The sequence below is a fragment of the Lolium rigidum genome, chromosome 1 (assembly GCF_022539505.1).
Source record: "Lolium rigidum isolate FL_2022 chromosome 1, APGP_CSIRO_Lrig_0.1, whole genome shotgun sequence".
Classification (NCBI taxonomy): Eukaryota; Viridiplantae; Streptophyta; class Magnoliopsida; order Poales; family Poaceae; genus Lolium; species Lolium rigidum.
This window is the reverse complement of record NC_061508.1, coordinates 125,541,362-125,555,726: the sequence shown is the minus strand read 5'-3', so window position 1 is coordinate 125,555,726 and position 14,365 is coordinate 125,541,362. Positions and strand designations below refer to the sequence as shown.

The 14,365-nt window shown below is 48.2% G+C and overlaps 1 long non-coding RNA gene across 1 annotated transcript; it reads left to right on the top strand.

Moving 5' to 3' along the window:
• Positions 1 to 726: 726 nt before the first annotated feature.
• Positions 727 to 1,278, top strand: LOC124682749. The gene is made up of 3 exons (XR_006996407.1): positions 727 to 738; positions 988 to 1,128; positions 1,231 to 1,278. It is a non-coding gene; the product is annotated as an uncharacterized LOC124682749 (long non-coding RNA).
• The last annotated feature ends 13,087 nt before the right edge of the window (positions 1,279 to 14,365 follow it).

Here is a 14,365-nt window from a genome sequence, read left to right as displayed (position 1 = left end):
CTCTCGTGATCTACAGGCGACTTGGTGAGTTGTAGCTCACGCTGTACTCCAAAGCTAGCAGCGCCGTCGGCGACTTCGGGCACTCCAAGGCATCGCTCTGTGCGTAAAGCTGCTTGTGTATACCAACAACGCTGGGGAGGTCGTCAAGGGCGCGTCTCGGTGCGTGCGCTCAAACTTCTGTGTAATCAACCATCTCTCATCCCACACTTGATTTTATTTTCTGTAATCAACACGACGCTGTCCTGCGTGCTGTCCACGGCCGTAGAGGAAGACTGGGGCGGCAGAGGGAACCGGGCGGAGGGCAGTAGGACTAGGAGCATGCCGTCGCGGGCACTCCAGCGATGCCAACTTGAGCACGCAGCGGCAGGGGTACGAGCGGCTCCAAAGCAGCTCCGGTGTCAGCAGCGGAAGATCGAGGTCGGCAGCGTCGGCCGACGGCGAGCGACTGAGTGGGCAGGCGGGGGCAGCGGCGGTCAGTTGCGCTGGAGAGAAAGGAGAAGAGGGGGATTTGGACTCAGCTGAAAGCTGCGCTAAACAATTGTCCACGTCAGCAAAACAGCTCCCAAATACTGCTCACAACGGCTTGGGGGGTCATTTGCGTGGTATTGCAAACATAGGGGGTTAAGTGCCCCAGTTTAAAGTTAAGGGGGTTCTTCATCCCAAACCTTATACTTAGGGGGGGTTATATAGACTTCTTTCCCGGCTGCTGCCCCTGCCCTTCCGGTGCTCGATTCTCAGGTGGGTGTGGTTGCCTGCATTCTCGGTTAATCCGCGGAGGTTTCCCAGGGGTTCTGCTACGAGCCAGAGTTCTTCCCTCTTCGTGGGTTTCCCCGGGCCAAATTAGAGATACAAGATCGGGTTTTGGCTGGGGGATTGCTCCCTCTTTGCTGTGCGCTCTGTTGATTAGCTAGTTTTAGCTGCATTTTGGTTGAACGTGTTCTGTTTTCTTCCATTTCTTGTGCTTGAGCGCGCCATTTCCGTTTGCAGGTTTTGGGCAGTGAGCAGGGATGGATGTGGAGAAGGCTGCGCCCAAGGGACATGGATTCTTCGGCCTCTTTGACTGGGGCAAGAGCAAGAAGTCCAAGAGGCGGCTGTTCACCGGGAGCGGGGGCTATTCGCCAGCGCAGGGTAAGCAGATGTTCCTTAGGAGTCAGGCAGAGTGATTGCTGTAAACGTGACGCTGCATTATCTGACAGAGGCTGAGCTAACACACTACTCCTGTCTTTGCAGGGAGTTCTGTAGATGGGAAGGAAACTGATGGCAGCGTGCCAAGTACGCCGTCGAACTCGGTGTGTGTTCGGGTGCATGATCTTTCTATTTAGTAGCTCTGCTTGCTGCGTGCTGTCATTTTAATCATGCCTGCATCAATGTGTTATGATAACTATGATCAGTTATCATAACTAGGAATTCCTCTGCATTTCAACATAGGTTTTAGTTTCAACATAGGTTTTAGTAAGTATGGCTAAACTTCTATGGTTTGTATAATGTATGCAATCCCTAGAAATTGTTCAGAAATGCAAGCACCGGTTTGGAACAGAGCAGGTATGGTATGAATAGGAAAAGGTTTTTTTGTTTTATTTGATAATGCATCATATTTCTATTTCCTAATTGATAGGCCAAAGCTTTAGTTCCAATGCTCTTTATTGTTTCGCCAGTACAAAATGAATTCTTCTAAGATCGTGTGATAAACTTTTAGTGGCACATGTATCACTCTCAGGTGATTATGTGTTCAGGAACATGTATCGGGTTGTTTGATAGAGGAACTGAAGTGCAAGGGACAGTAGTATTACTATGCACTTTTCAATTCTCTGGCATCTTGTTCATAGACTTGTGCATCGGGTGGAGTACCATACTGATGTTGTGGTATTTTGCAGGGCTAGAGGAGAAGAGCAGAAGCAGAGATCTATGCCGTGCCATGCGGGAGAAGAGGAGAATCACAGCGAGATGCAGGATCTGCCGGCTAGGTGCTGTGCTGGAGGTGCTGGCTAGGTGCTGTGCCGGAGGTGCCATGCTGGAGGTGCCTGCTAGTAGGTGATGTCGCTGGCGAGCTGAGATGGGCAACGTCTTCGGCGAGCTGAGACTGAGATGGAGGCTGGCGACAAGAAGGCGACGTTGTCGGCGAGCTGAGAGGGACGATGTCACCGAAGTCTTTGTGTTTTCTAAACATACTGTTGGTTTGTGCGTTATAATGCATTGTAATATAATACATGTTCTCTTTAAATAAAATAAAGAGACAACTTGACCTTTACCTTGAATGTGTGGACCTGCTGTTTTTTTAATCCTATACAAACTTAGCGCCGGTGAATTGGCCTGTGCGCTGGGTAGTTTAAGGTAGTGCTGGCGAATAGGCTAGGCGCTATGAGTAACAAATACCGCCGGCGAATACATGAAAGCGTCAGGGATAACGTCACGTTACTGCTGCCGAAATGGAAGGCGCTAGCGGTAACCATTTACCACCGGCGAGGTGGTCGCCGACGAAGGCGAAGGCGCCGGCGGTAAGGTATTTTGTAGTACTGTCTAGATGCACCTATTTTAAAAAAATATTTTAAATTTATTTCAAAATGTTTAAAAAATTTGAAATAAAATTCTAAGTGTGCATCCTCACATTCTATGTTAGCTCACAAAAGTTTGGCAGGAAAAAACATTTTGTATGCATTATGCAAAAAAGACAAAAATGTCTCGTTAAAAACTATTTTGGAGCCCCTAAAATTGTTTTTTTACACTGGCCACATAAAATAATTTTTTTACGTCAAATTTCGTGTGCGAACATAGAATGTCTAGATGTATACTCTTATATTTCTTTTCATAATTTTTTAAAAATTTAAAATATAATTTTAAATAGTGGGTGCATCTGCACCTATGAGCTAAAGTAGATTTCCCGGGAAAATATGCCCTTTTTCATTCAATTGGTTGTGATGATTAGTTCATCAAGTCGGAAAGGTAGCTTGGGCAAGTCATTTGATACAAGAAAACTAACCGCGATCAATAAAGGATGTAAATCCTCCCAGTTGTTGTGAGCCCTAAAGACCCGATCTGTAAGGAGTTGGTGTGAGGTTAGGTGAAGGAAGTTAATGCTTAACAATCGACGACTTGAAATTGATAATAAAGGTTAAGAAAGACGGAAATTTCTTGCAAGCTAGTTCTTGCATTAGTGAATCGGGAAAGTAGAAAATCTAAACTCCAGAAAGGCCAAATCTCTATATCCTTTTCTTCCACCTGAATGGGCCAAGCCCATCTCCCCTCAATTTTATTTCTTTATCCCTTTGGGCCGCATTGCTATGGTCAGGGCACCAGAGTTAAGTATATATTTTACCTAGCCCTAACCTATTTTTTGGTACTTCACCATTACCCGCCTGATGTAACTGAACTGAGTGCTTATCTCCATTAATCCTGTTTTTAACCTGGTTTTGCTGATCTGGCACGGTACAAGTGGGATTATTCAGGGGTGCTGACTGCGCTTGGTTAAATCAGTAAAGTGATTTCCTCGCCTGCGATTTGGCCTGGACGGCGCTGCTTCTTGCTGCGACGGGAGCAGCGCCATGCAGTTCTTCTCATGCTTCGAGTGCTCCGGCAACCGGCGCTACCAGGTACCAGCAGCGTCGACGGGACAAAGAGAGGCGCAGAGACGAGTGCAACAAGAACGACCTTCTAGCTTGCCCCGTCTGGTTCTGATTAAATTCAGAAGTTATTTCTGAAACGGGATTAAATTCAGAAGTGGAGTTGAAAGAAGCAAAAGAATCACAAGAATCAGAAGATGGACTTGGATTATTATGTTTTAGCTGCTAGGATTGATCAGCAATCAAAAACTCTGAACTATTTTCCATTGTTTCTTTCATCAGCTGTGTGGGTTCTCCTAACGACATGGAATTGGTACTGAAATGGAGTTGTGTGCTGTCTATGCAAAATTGTCGCTTGAATATTATCTGTAAAATCGCTAGCTGCAGATGCTACCAAGTACCAACTGAGTCTGGTACTCCGCGTATGGTGGTATAAGCGCTCAAGAACTAGCACGCGCTGAAAGGATAAGCCGTTCTAATTCTCTCCCCTCCATTCAGCGAGTTCCCATGTAAAAGTTTTCTGGCTCGTTAAGTAGATGGATTGCTGCATAACTTGCAGTGTAAATCCTTCAGTAAAACATGGAAGCATGTCAAGCAAATGTTCATCATCACACCTTCTATGTCATAGAGAAATACATAACGCTGGTAGTTGAGAACTGTTAAAGCTGTTTGATCTTCAAAGCATGTTAAGCTACCCTACTGTTACAGTTTATAACACCACACTGAATCTAGATTAATAACTGTTTGATCTTCAAATACTATTACTGTTTCATCTTCAAAGCATGTCCTTCAAATAGCTAAGGCTGTGTTTGGCTGCTCCGTATTTCGGAAATCATAGTATGCCTAATCTGCGGTATTCCGATGCTTGGGCATGAATACCGCAGTTTCGGTAAAACCACATTTTTCTGGTGTTTTGGCAAAAATTTGAGTCTTTTGGCACTATAGTCAACTATTTAATTGCTCTGTTCTGTGGAGAAAAACTGCCGAAGGGAGCAGAAGCAAACCACCAGTCTTCCCAGTTGTTAATAATATTCCAAAGGTTCATCTTGTCGTTACTAATTTGTGGCCGGCTTGTCGATCTGTAACAAGCAATATAAATACACTAATATTGGCCAGCTTATCGATCTGTAACACGCAGTATGAATATACTAATGGAAAGGCTTATCGCTCTGTGTAAGATCAAGCACAGACAGCATGTGGTCTTAATTCAGAACATGTGATACGCTCTTAATCAATGGCTTATCTATACAGTTGTTAATCACATCCAGCTAGATAGATTGTACTTTAGTAGTAGTCTGTATGGCAGCCACCTAAATCCTCATGTATGTGAAAGAAAGCTGAGTTGTTGGATAGGAAGATTGGTATCTTATGACGATAGATTGATCCTTATAAATTCAGTTTTGGCGAGTTTACCAATGTCCATGCTATCGTTTCTCGAGATACCTATAGGGATAAGGAAATGATTACACTAAATGAAACATACCTATAGGGATATTATCGATCACGTTTTTCTTGTAAACCGATGGGCACAAAAAAATAGGCTGATTAAATGGAACATTGTTTGCCGACATAAAGATCAAGGAGGGTTAGGGATTGAAGTGCTAGAAGTAAAAAACCAAATGCTTGCTTAGTAAATGGTTGTTTAAACTTTTAAATGAAGGAGTTTGGCAAGAATTACTTCGAAACAAGTATTTGCAATCTAAACTTTGTCACAAGTGACGGTAAAACCTCTTGACTTCCTTTTGAAAGGGACTAATGAAAGTGAAAGAAGAGTTCTTCAAAAGAAGCACTTGCAAGGTGGGTGATGGCGCCTCAACCAGATTTTGGGAGGATGTTTGGTTAGGAGATACCCTTTGTCTCAACAGTATGAGTCGCTATATAACATTGTAAACAGAAAACAAGCTACTATTGCTCATGTTTTGGGAGCTAATTCGCTGAATATTTCATTTCGTAGGACATTGACACCTAACAAGTGGATGCAGTGGTTACAACTAGTTGAACGACTAATGGATATTCAATTGTCTAATGAAAAAGACACTTTTTTATGGGGACTTACTACCTCCGGTTGATTCATGGTTAAATCTATGCATCTTGATCTTTAAGATGATCAAACTAAATACCCGTCTAAATATATTTAGAAAATGAAGGTGGTAGGGGCTAGGGTTCTACCGGGTCTAGGGCGGAGGTTGTAAGGGTGGAAGTGAGGGCGGAGAGGCTGGAGGGCTCGGCGCCGGCGGCTGGGCGCCGTCGCAGAGGAGGGAGGCGGCGGCTAGGGTTGGGTGCGGCTGGGTGCAGGGGGTCTCCCGTCTCCCTTCAGGAGACGAGATAGTATGATACTGAATATTTGTCTGATTAGTCACGAAGGGGTACATGTATTTATAGGAGGACGGCCTCCTCTAAACCCTAATTTACTTGGGCTAAGCCCCTAATTTACTTGGGCTAATCCCACAACTAGCCACTAGTGGGCTTCTTGCGTGTATAGGTCAGACCGACCATAACATCTCTCTCCGCCTTCTCAAACAGCTCGTCCTCGAGCTGAACCTCTGGAAACTGTTGGCGGAGATCTTCAAGCTTCTCCCAAGTCACCTCGTCCTCTGGCATGCCTGTCCAATGCACCAAGACGTTCCAAACACCACGTCGCTGCTGGGCCTTCAGCACGCGAGCCACACTCGCCGGGGCAGGGTCGAGACGCCCATCCGAAGTAGGTGGAAGAGCTGGTGGTGCAGACGGAGGGTCGCAACGGTAGGCCTTCAGGAGGCTGACGTTGAAGGCGTTGTGGAGGCGCGAGCCCGCGGGCAGCTCAAGATGGTAGGCGAGCATGCCGATGCGCTCCAGCACACGGAAGGGACCGGCATAACGAGGTCCCAACTTGCGGCTGGAGCGCGGGTCCAAGGACTGGGTCGTCCGGTGAAGAAGGCGTAGCCAGACCCAGTCGCCCACCGCAAACTCCGCCTCGCGATGGTGTGCATCATAGTACCTCCTGGCCAGCTGCTGAGCCTGAAGAAGTCGCTGGCGCGCCTCAGCCAGTATCTCATCGCGGGTACGCAGCAGGTCATCCGCCGTCTCAGTACGTGCCGTGCCAGGCGCATAGGGAAGCATCGCCGGCGGTGGCCTCCCGTAGACCACCTCAAAGGGAGTGGCGTGCAGCGCGGAGTGGTAGGACGTGTTGTAGCGAGTACTCGGCCCACGCCAGCCCAGTCCACCCAAGCTCGTGGACGATCCCCGGTGATGCGGCGCGGTACATGGCGATGATCTTGTTGACGACCTCGGACTGGCCGTCCGTCTGAGGATGAAACGCCGTACTCATGCGGAGCTTCACGCCCGCCAACCCAAAAAGGTCCCTCCAGACGTGACCCGTGAACACAGGATCACGATCACTGACGATGGAGGACAGAAACCCGTGGAGGCGAACGATGCCGTCGAAGAAGGCGTGTGCCACAGACGCCGCCGTATAGGGATGGACGTGGGCGATGAAGTGCGCGTACTTGGAGAAGCGGTCGGCCACCGTGAGGATGACAGACTTGCCGCCAACCTTCGGCAGCCCCTCGATGAAATCCATGGAGATCTCCAAGTACGCAGGGACTGTACGTCCAGCGGCTGCAGTAATCCCGCCGGACGGAGCGTCTCCGTCTTGTTCCGCTGGCATGTGACACACGCCCGCACCCAGTCTCGCACCAGGGCGCCATCCCCTGGAATGTAAAAATCAGCGCGGAGACGGTGCAGGGTCTTCTGGACGCCCTCGTGACCTGCAGAATGCGCCAAGGACAAGGCCTGGTGGCACAGGTCTCCATGATCCGGCACGAAGATGCGGCGCCCATGGAGAAGTAGTCCCTCATCCAGGCGCCATGGCGCGGCCAGCTCGCCGTCGGCCAGGCACTGGCGCAGCTGCTGCGCATCCGCAGCCTCGGCAGTAGCGCGGTGAACCTCGTCGATGAAGGCGAAAGAAGGCCCGGAGTGGATGCAGAGGGCTGCACCGACCGTGGGCGCGTCCGCAGCGTCGTCAACATCGCGGCGGGACAGGCCGTCGGCGACTGTGTTGAGGCGGCCGGGGCGGTACTCGACGGTGAAGTCGAAGCCGAAGAGCTTGCTAGTCCACTGATGTTGCGACACTGTGGAGAGGCGCTGATCCAGCAAGAACTTCAGGTTGTAGTGGTCCGTGCGCACACGGAACGTCCGGCCCCAAAGATACGCCCGCCAGTGGCGCACCGCCTGGACCAGCCCGATCAGCTCGCGCTCATATGCGGCGAGCTTGTGGTGGCGTCGCAGTCCACCACGAACAGCTCGTCGAAGTCCGGCATCTGAAGAACGGGGCCCGTCGTGAGTGCCCGCTGCAAGGCGGCGAAGGCCGTGGCCGCCTCCTCATCCCAGGAGAAGGCGTCGCGGCGAAGCAGGCGCGTGAGAGGCGCGGCGATGAGGCCGAAGTCCTGGATGTACCGCCGGTAGTATCCTGCGAGGCCCAAAAATCCGCGAAGAGCTCGCGGCGACTGGGGCGTCGACCAGGCGGCGACGGCGGTGACCTTGTCCGCGTCCATCGCGACACCGTCGGCGGAGATGACGTGGCCCAAGTACGCGACAGAGGTCGTGCCAAACGAGCACTTCGAGCCCTTGAGATGAAGACGATGCGCTCGAAGCTCGTTGAAGATGATGGCCACGTGCTGCAGGTGCTCCGCCCAGGATGCGCTGTAGATCAAAATAGCATCAAAGAAAACAAGCACAAAGCAGCGTAAGTAGGGGCTGAGCACGTCGTTCATCAGGGCCTGGAAGGTCGCCGATGCATTGGAGAGGCCGAACGACATCACCAAAAACTCGTAGTGGCCATGGTGAGTGCGGAACGCCGTCTTGGCGATGTCGTCCGGGTGCATGCGCACCTGATGATAGCCCGAGCGCAAGTCAAGCTTGGTGAAGAAGCGCGCGCTATGCAGCTCGTCCAGGAGCTCATCCACGACGAGGATGGGGAACTTGTCCTTGGACGTGACGGTGTTGAGGGCGCGGAAGTCGATGCAGAAGTGCCACGTGCCGTCGGCCTTGCGCACAAGGAGCACGGGGCGCAGAACGGCGACATCGAAATCCGAATGATGCCCTGTGCTAGCATGATTGCCACCTGGCGCTCGAGCTCGTCCTTCTGCAGCTGGGGGTACCGGTACGGCCGCACAGCTACGGGTGCCGTGTTCGGCAGCAGGTGTATGCGGTGGTCACAGGGTCTCGAGGGAGGGAGGCCCTGCGGCTCATCGAAGAGGTCGCCGTGCTGCTGCAGTAAGTCGGCCAGGAGCGGATGCGCCTCATCAAGCGCGGCAGCCATCAGGTGGAGCTGCGGGGATGTGCCAGTGCTGCCCACGCCCGTCCAGTGAACACGGCGTCCGCCCTCGCGCCAGAAGATGAGGGACAGCACGTCGAGGTCCCACAGGATGGGGCCTAAGGTGCTCAGGAAGTCGAGGCCGAGGATGAAGTCGTAGCAGCCCAAGTCGATGCCGATGCAGTCGATGATGAACGGCTCGTCGCCTACGAGCACGGGAACCTGTCGCACCATGCCCTGGCACGTAAGACGGTCCCCGTTGGCGACGGTGACGCTGTACTTCTCTGAGCCCGCCGGCTGGAGAGCGAGGCGGCGCATGGCGGTGTTGGACAGGAAGTTGTGCGTGGAGCCCGTGTCCACCAGCGCAGTGAGACGCTCCCCATTGATCGTCACCGGGAGCAGCATCGTCTTTGCCGTCTTGATGCCCTCCATAGCATGAAGAGAGACGACGAAGGTGGACGCGTCGACCGGCGCGTAGGTCGTGACACCGGCCTCAGTGACGGTGGAGGCCGCGAGCTTGGCGGTGAGGGCCTCAACGTCGGCGTCGTCGACAGTCTCCAGGTAGAAGAGGCGGGCGCACGTGTGGCCCGGCGCGTACTTCTCGTCGCAGTTGAAGCACAGCCCCTGGCGGCGCCGCTCGAGCTGCTCCGCAGCCGTCAGCCGCTTGAAGGGGCGAGTCGGCGCAGGAGGGCCCGCGGGCACAGCGGCCGGGGCGGGGCGCGGCGGGGTGGTGGGTGTCGGGGCAGGTCGGAGCGCGAGACGAGCGCTGCCACGTTGCGCGTAGACCTGCTGCATGGCGATGGCGCGCTACTCGTAGGCCCGTGCGTAGTACATGGCCGTCTGCAGGTCCGCAGGCTCGCGCATCTCGATGTCGACGCGGATGTAGTCGGGGAGGCCGCCGACGAAGAGATCGGCGAGCTGCCGCGCCGAGATGCCCGGGGCATGGCACGCGAGCGCCTGAAAGCGGTCGGCGAAGTCCTGGACCGTGGTGGTGAAAGCAAGGCGTCCCAGCTCGGCGAGGCGGCTGCCGCGGAGGGTCGGCCCAAACCGCTGGAGGCACAGGTCGCGGAAGTGCTCCCAGGGCGGCATCCCGCCCTCGTCCTGCTCGAGGGCGTAGTACCAAGTCTGCGCGGCGCCCCGTAGGTGATAGGAGGCGATCCACGTGCGGTCGGTACTGAGCGTCCGCTGCCCCCGAAAAAACTGCTCACACTGGTTCAGCCAGTTCAGGGGATCGGTGATACGTCTCCAACGTATCTATAATTTCTGATGTTCCATGCTTGTTTTATGACAATACTTACATGTTTTGCTCGCACTTTATAATGTTTTTATGCGTTTTCCGGAACTAACCTATTAACGAGATGCCGAAGAGCCGCTTGCTATTTTCTCGTTGTTTTTGGTTTCAGAAATCCTACAAAGGAAATATTCTCGGAATCGGACGAAATCAACGCCCAATATCTTATTTTTCCCGGAAGCTTCCAGAGCACCGAAGAGGGGCCAGAGGGGAGCCAGGGGGCCCACCCCACAAGGCGGCGCGGCCAAGGGGGGGGGCGCCCCCTACTATGTGGGTCCTCCGTGGCCCCTCCGACTCCGCCTCTTCGCCTATAAGACTCCGCGTAACCTAAAACTTCGACACGGATTGATGAAACTCCAGAAAGACTCCAGGGAAGCCGCCGCCATCGCGAAACTCCAATTCGGGGGACAGAAGTCTCTGTTCCGGCACCCTGCCGGGACGGGGAATTTCCCCCGGAGTCATCTCCATCGAAACCACCGCCATCTTCATCGCCATCGCTGTCTCCTATGATGAGGAGGGAGTAGTTCTCCCCCGGGGCTGAGGGCTCTACCGTAGCTATGTGGTTCATCTCTCTCTTTGTGATCTAGTTGAATATCATCTATGTGACTCTAGTGATGTTATTAAAGTAGTCTATTCCTCCTTCATGATGTAATGTTGACAGTGTGTGCATCATGTAGTACTTGGCATAGGTTATGATTGTAATTTCTTGTAGATTATGGAGTTAACTATTACTATGATAGTATTGTTGTGATCTATTCCCCCTTTCATAGCTATTGTTGACAGTGTGTATGCTATGTTAGTACTCGGTATAATTGCAATGGTGTATCATGCACTCTAAGGTTACTTAAATATGAACACCGAATGTTGTGGAGCTAGTTCACTCTGGCTTGAGGGAGCTCTTGTAGCCCTACACAATGAATGGTGTTTGTTATCCAACAAGAGAGTGTAGAGTAGTTTCAGTTATGTGATCAATGTTGAGAGTGTCCACTAGTGAAAGTAGGATCCCTAGGCCTTATTGCCGAACATCGAATCTCCGTTTACTTACTGTTCTGTTGCATGTTTACTCGCTGCCATATTTTATTCAGATTGTTATTACCGCTCATATACATCCATATTACTTGTATTTCACTATCTCTTCTCCGAACTAGTGCGCCTATACATCTGACAAGTGTATTAGGTGTGTTGGGGACACAAGAGACTTCTTGTATTGTAATTGCAGGGTTGCTTGAGAGGGATATCTTTGACCTCTACCTCCCTGAGTTCGATAAACCTTGGGTGATTCACTTAAGGGAAACTTGCTGCTGTTCTACAAACCTCTGCTCTTGGAGGCCCAACGCTGTCTACAGGAATAGAAGCGTGCGTAGACATCAAGCTATTTTCTGGCGCCGTTGCCGGGGAGGTAAGGTAAAAGGTATTCACATCCTCCGACTACTAAGCTATTTCCTAGAACTATTGCCGGTGTGTGAGTGCTCGAAGCTATTTCCTTTAGATCCTGCAATTGCATCTTTTTGTTTCTTGTTTTTATTTTTACTAGTTAGGCATAATGGAAAACAACAGTGAGCTTTTTAATCTATTTCCTGAGTTAAGACATGAATTGTTTGATGCGAAAATTAAAAAACCAATGGAACCTTATCTGCATGATAGTAGCAATGTTATTAGTATGAATGCAATTACTGCTAATGCTATGGAAAAGTCTAAGCTTGGGGAAGCTAGTTTATATAAAAATAATCTTTTTTGCTCCTCAGCTTTGGAAGAAATATTTTGCTCTCATAATGTTTTATCTCCCATATGCGATAACTCTAATGATGCTTCTGATATTTTAAATCCACCTGCTGAAAGTATTCCTTTCAAGATACCCATGAAAATTATTGAACTTGTTTTGGATAACCGCTATGAAGGGGATGGAACTGTTCATCCTGGAGATCATTTACTGTTTCTACATGAATTATGCGGGTTATTCAAGTGTGCGAGGTATTTCTATGGATGAAGTTAGGAAGAAATTATTCTCTATGTCGTTGTCTGGTAAAGCGGCGCATTGGTATAAATTGCTGAAGGATGAGCATTCTCTTGATTGGAAGGATATTGTGCCTCTATTTTATTCTAAATTCTATCCTCCAAGTGAAATTCACAAAGACCAGAACCGCATATATAATTTCTGGCCTCATGATGGAGAGAGTATTGCCCAAGCATGGGGGAGATTGAAGGCTTTAATGCTCAAATGCCCCATTCATGAGCTTCCTGGTAATATCATCATTGATAATTTCTATGCAAAACTTTCTTTTCAAGATAAAACCTTGCTGGATACTACTTGTTCTGAATCATTTACACGCAATGAAGAAGAGTTTAAAATGGATCTTCTTGATCGGATTCAGAAGAATATTGAAGGATGGGAGAACAACAATGGTAAAGAGTCAGGTATAAATTATGATTATGAATGCATTGAAACTTTTATGGATACTGATAAAATTCGAAATATGAGTACTACTTATGGTCTTGACTCTCAAGTTGTTGCAAATCTTTATAAAGCTTTTGCTTCTCATTTTGAATTGCCTAGGAAGAATTTTGATAAGTATCATGAACCTTTTAAAGATGCTTGCATGAAGGATGAAATTGTTATTAATGATTGCAATAAACATGTCCAAACTTCTGAAAATACTATTTCTTATAAGCATGTTAATTTTTGTGGAATGCATAGACCTTGTGGAATTAATCAAATCGAAGATGAATATTGTATCCATCATGGGAATGAAAAAACTAGAAAGTGGTCTAGGGCTCGAGATGATCTCGGTAAAAAAGTTTGTGCCCTCTTTCCTTTTATTTGTGAACTTTGCCATAGAGTGGGTCATTTTAATTTTCAATGCTCCTCAAATGATAATTCGAGCCCCATGAATGCTGCAAATTTGTATTGTGATGATGAAATTACTCCTAATCAGCATGACGAACTTACTTTATTTTTGTGGTGTGAAGAGTTATCAAGAAAAGTCTCTTTGCTACATATGAGTGATCTTGATATTGATGATGTCCTGCATGAGTGTCTTTCTTATTGCATTGATAATTGCCATACAAATACTTACATACACAATATTTTAGAAGATGACACTTTGCCAAAATATGATAGGACCGCTGCGTGTTTTGAACTTATTAATGAAAAGGAGGAATCCTCCCAAGTTTGTTCTATTGTTTCTGGAAATAAAACAGGTTATGTGGAGAAGCCTCCCATCAAGCCCCTCCCTCCTAAAGAAGGGAACGAGGAGAATGAGAAGAAGAAGAATGGAACGAAGAAAAAGAAGAAGAGGGGGAATAAAAAGAAAGAGGTAACGACATATCCCCGCGTGTATGAGATAACGATAGGTAACCGTAAGTATGTTGCTTCTAATGATTATTATGATAATGAATCTGAGTACAATGATCTTCTTATGCCCTTTACCTATATTAGTGATTATGATTTAGAAGAGAACACTACTTTTGATATTGAAAATCTCTGGGAAACTAATTTTGAAAATGATGATGTTAATAATTGCCATAGTATTAGTATTATTCATGCTTCTTCCCATAATGATATAGAAAGCTCTAAGCTTGGGGATGAGGTGTTTGAAAATCCTTTTGCTACTGATGATTATATGTTTGAAACATCTCCTTCTAGTAATAATGATGGTAAGGTTACAAATGAACATACTGTGGAAGATAACTATTATATTTCTTATGATGACACTATGCCTCCAATCTTTGACAATTATTATAAAGAATGCTATGATACATGTTATAATTATCCTTATGAAACTTGTCATAGTTATGGTGGGATCGCCAAAAATCATTCCCTTAGTATGCAACTTGTTTACCATGTTCAAATTCTTGATAATGATCCTGCTCCAATTACTATTAATGAGAACAGTTTTTCTTATGCCAAAATTAATGATACCTTTATGCATACGAACCATGATAAGAATGTTTTAAGTGATGGTTATATTGTGGATTTCATCAATGATGCTACTGAAAGTTATTATGAGAGAGGGAAACATGGTTATATGCGTCTTAATAATATTAAGTTTCTCCTCTCTATGTTGAGAATCTTGAAGTTACTCGTGTTTTATCTTCCTATGCTTGTCACTTTGTTCTTCATGAATTTATTTGTGTACAAGATTCCTTTCCATAGGAAGTGTGTTTGGCTTAAATTTGTTTCATACTTGCTTTTTGATACTCTCTTTTACTTCAAATCTTATTCCT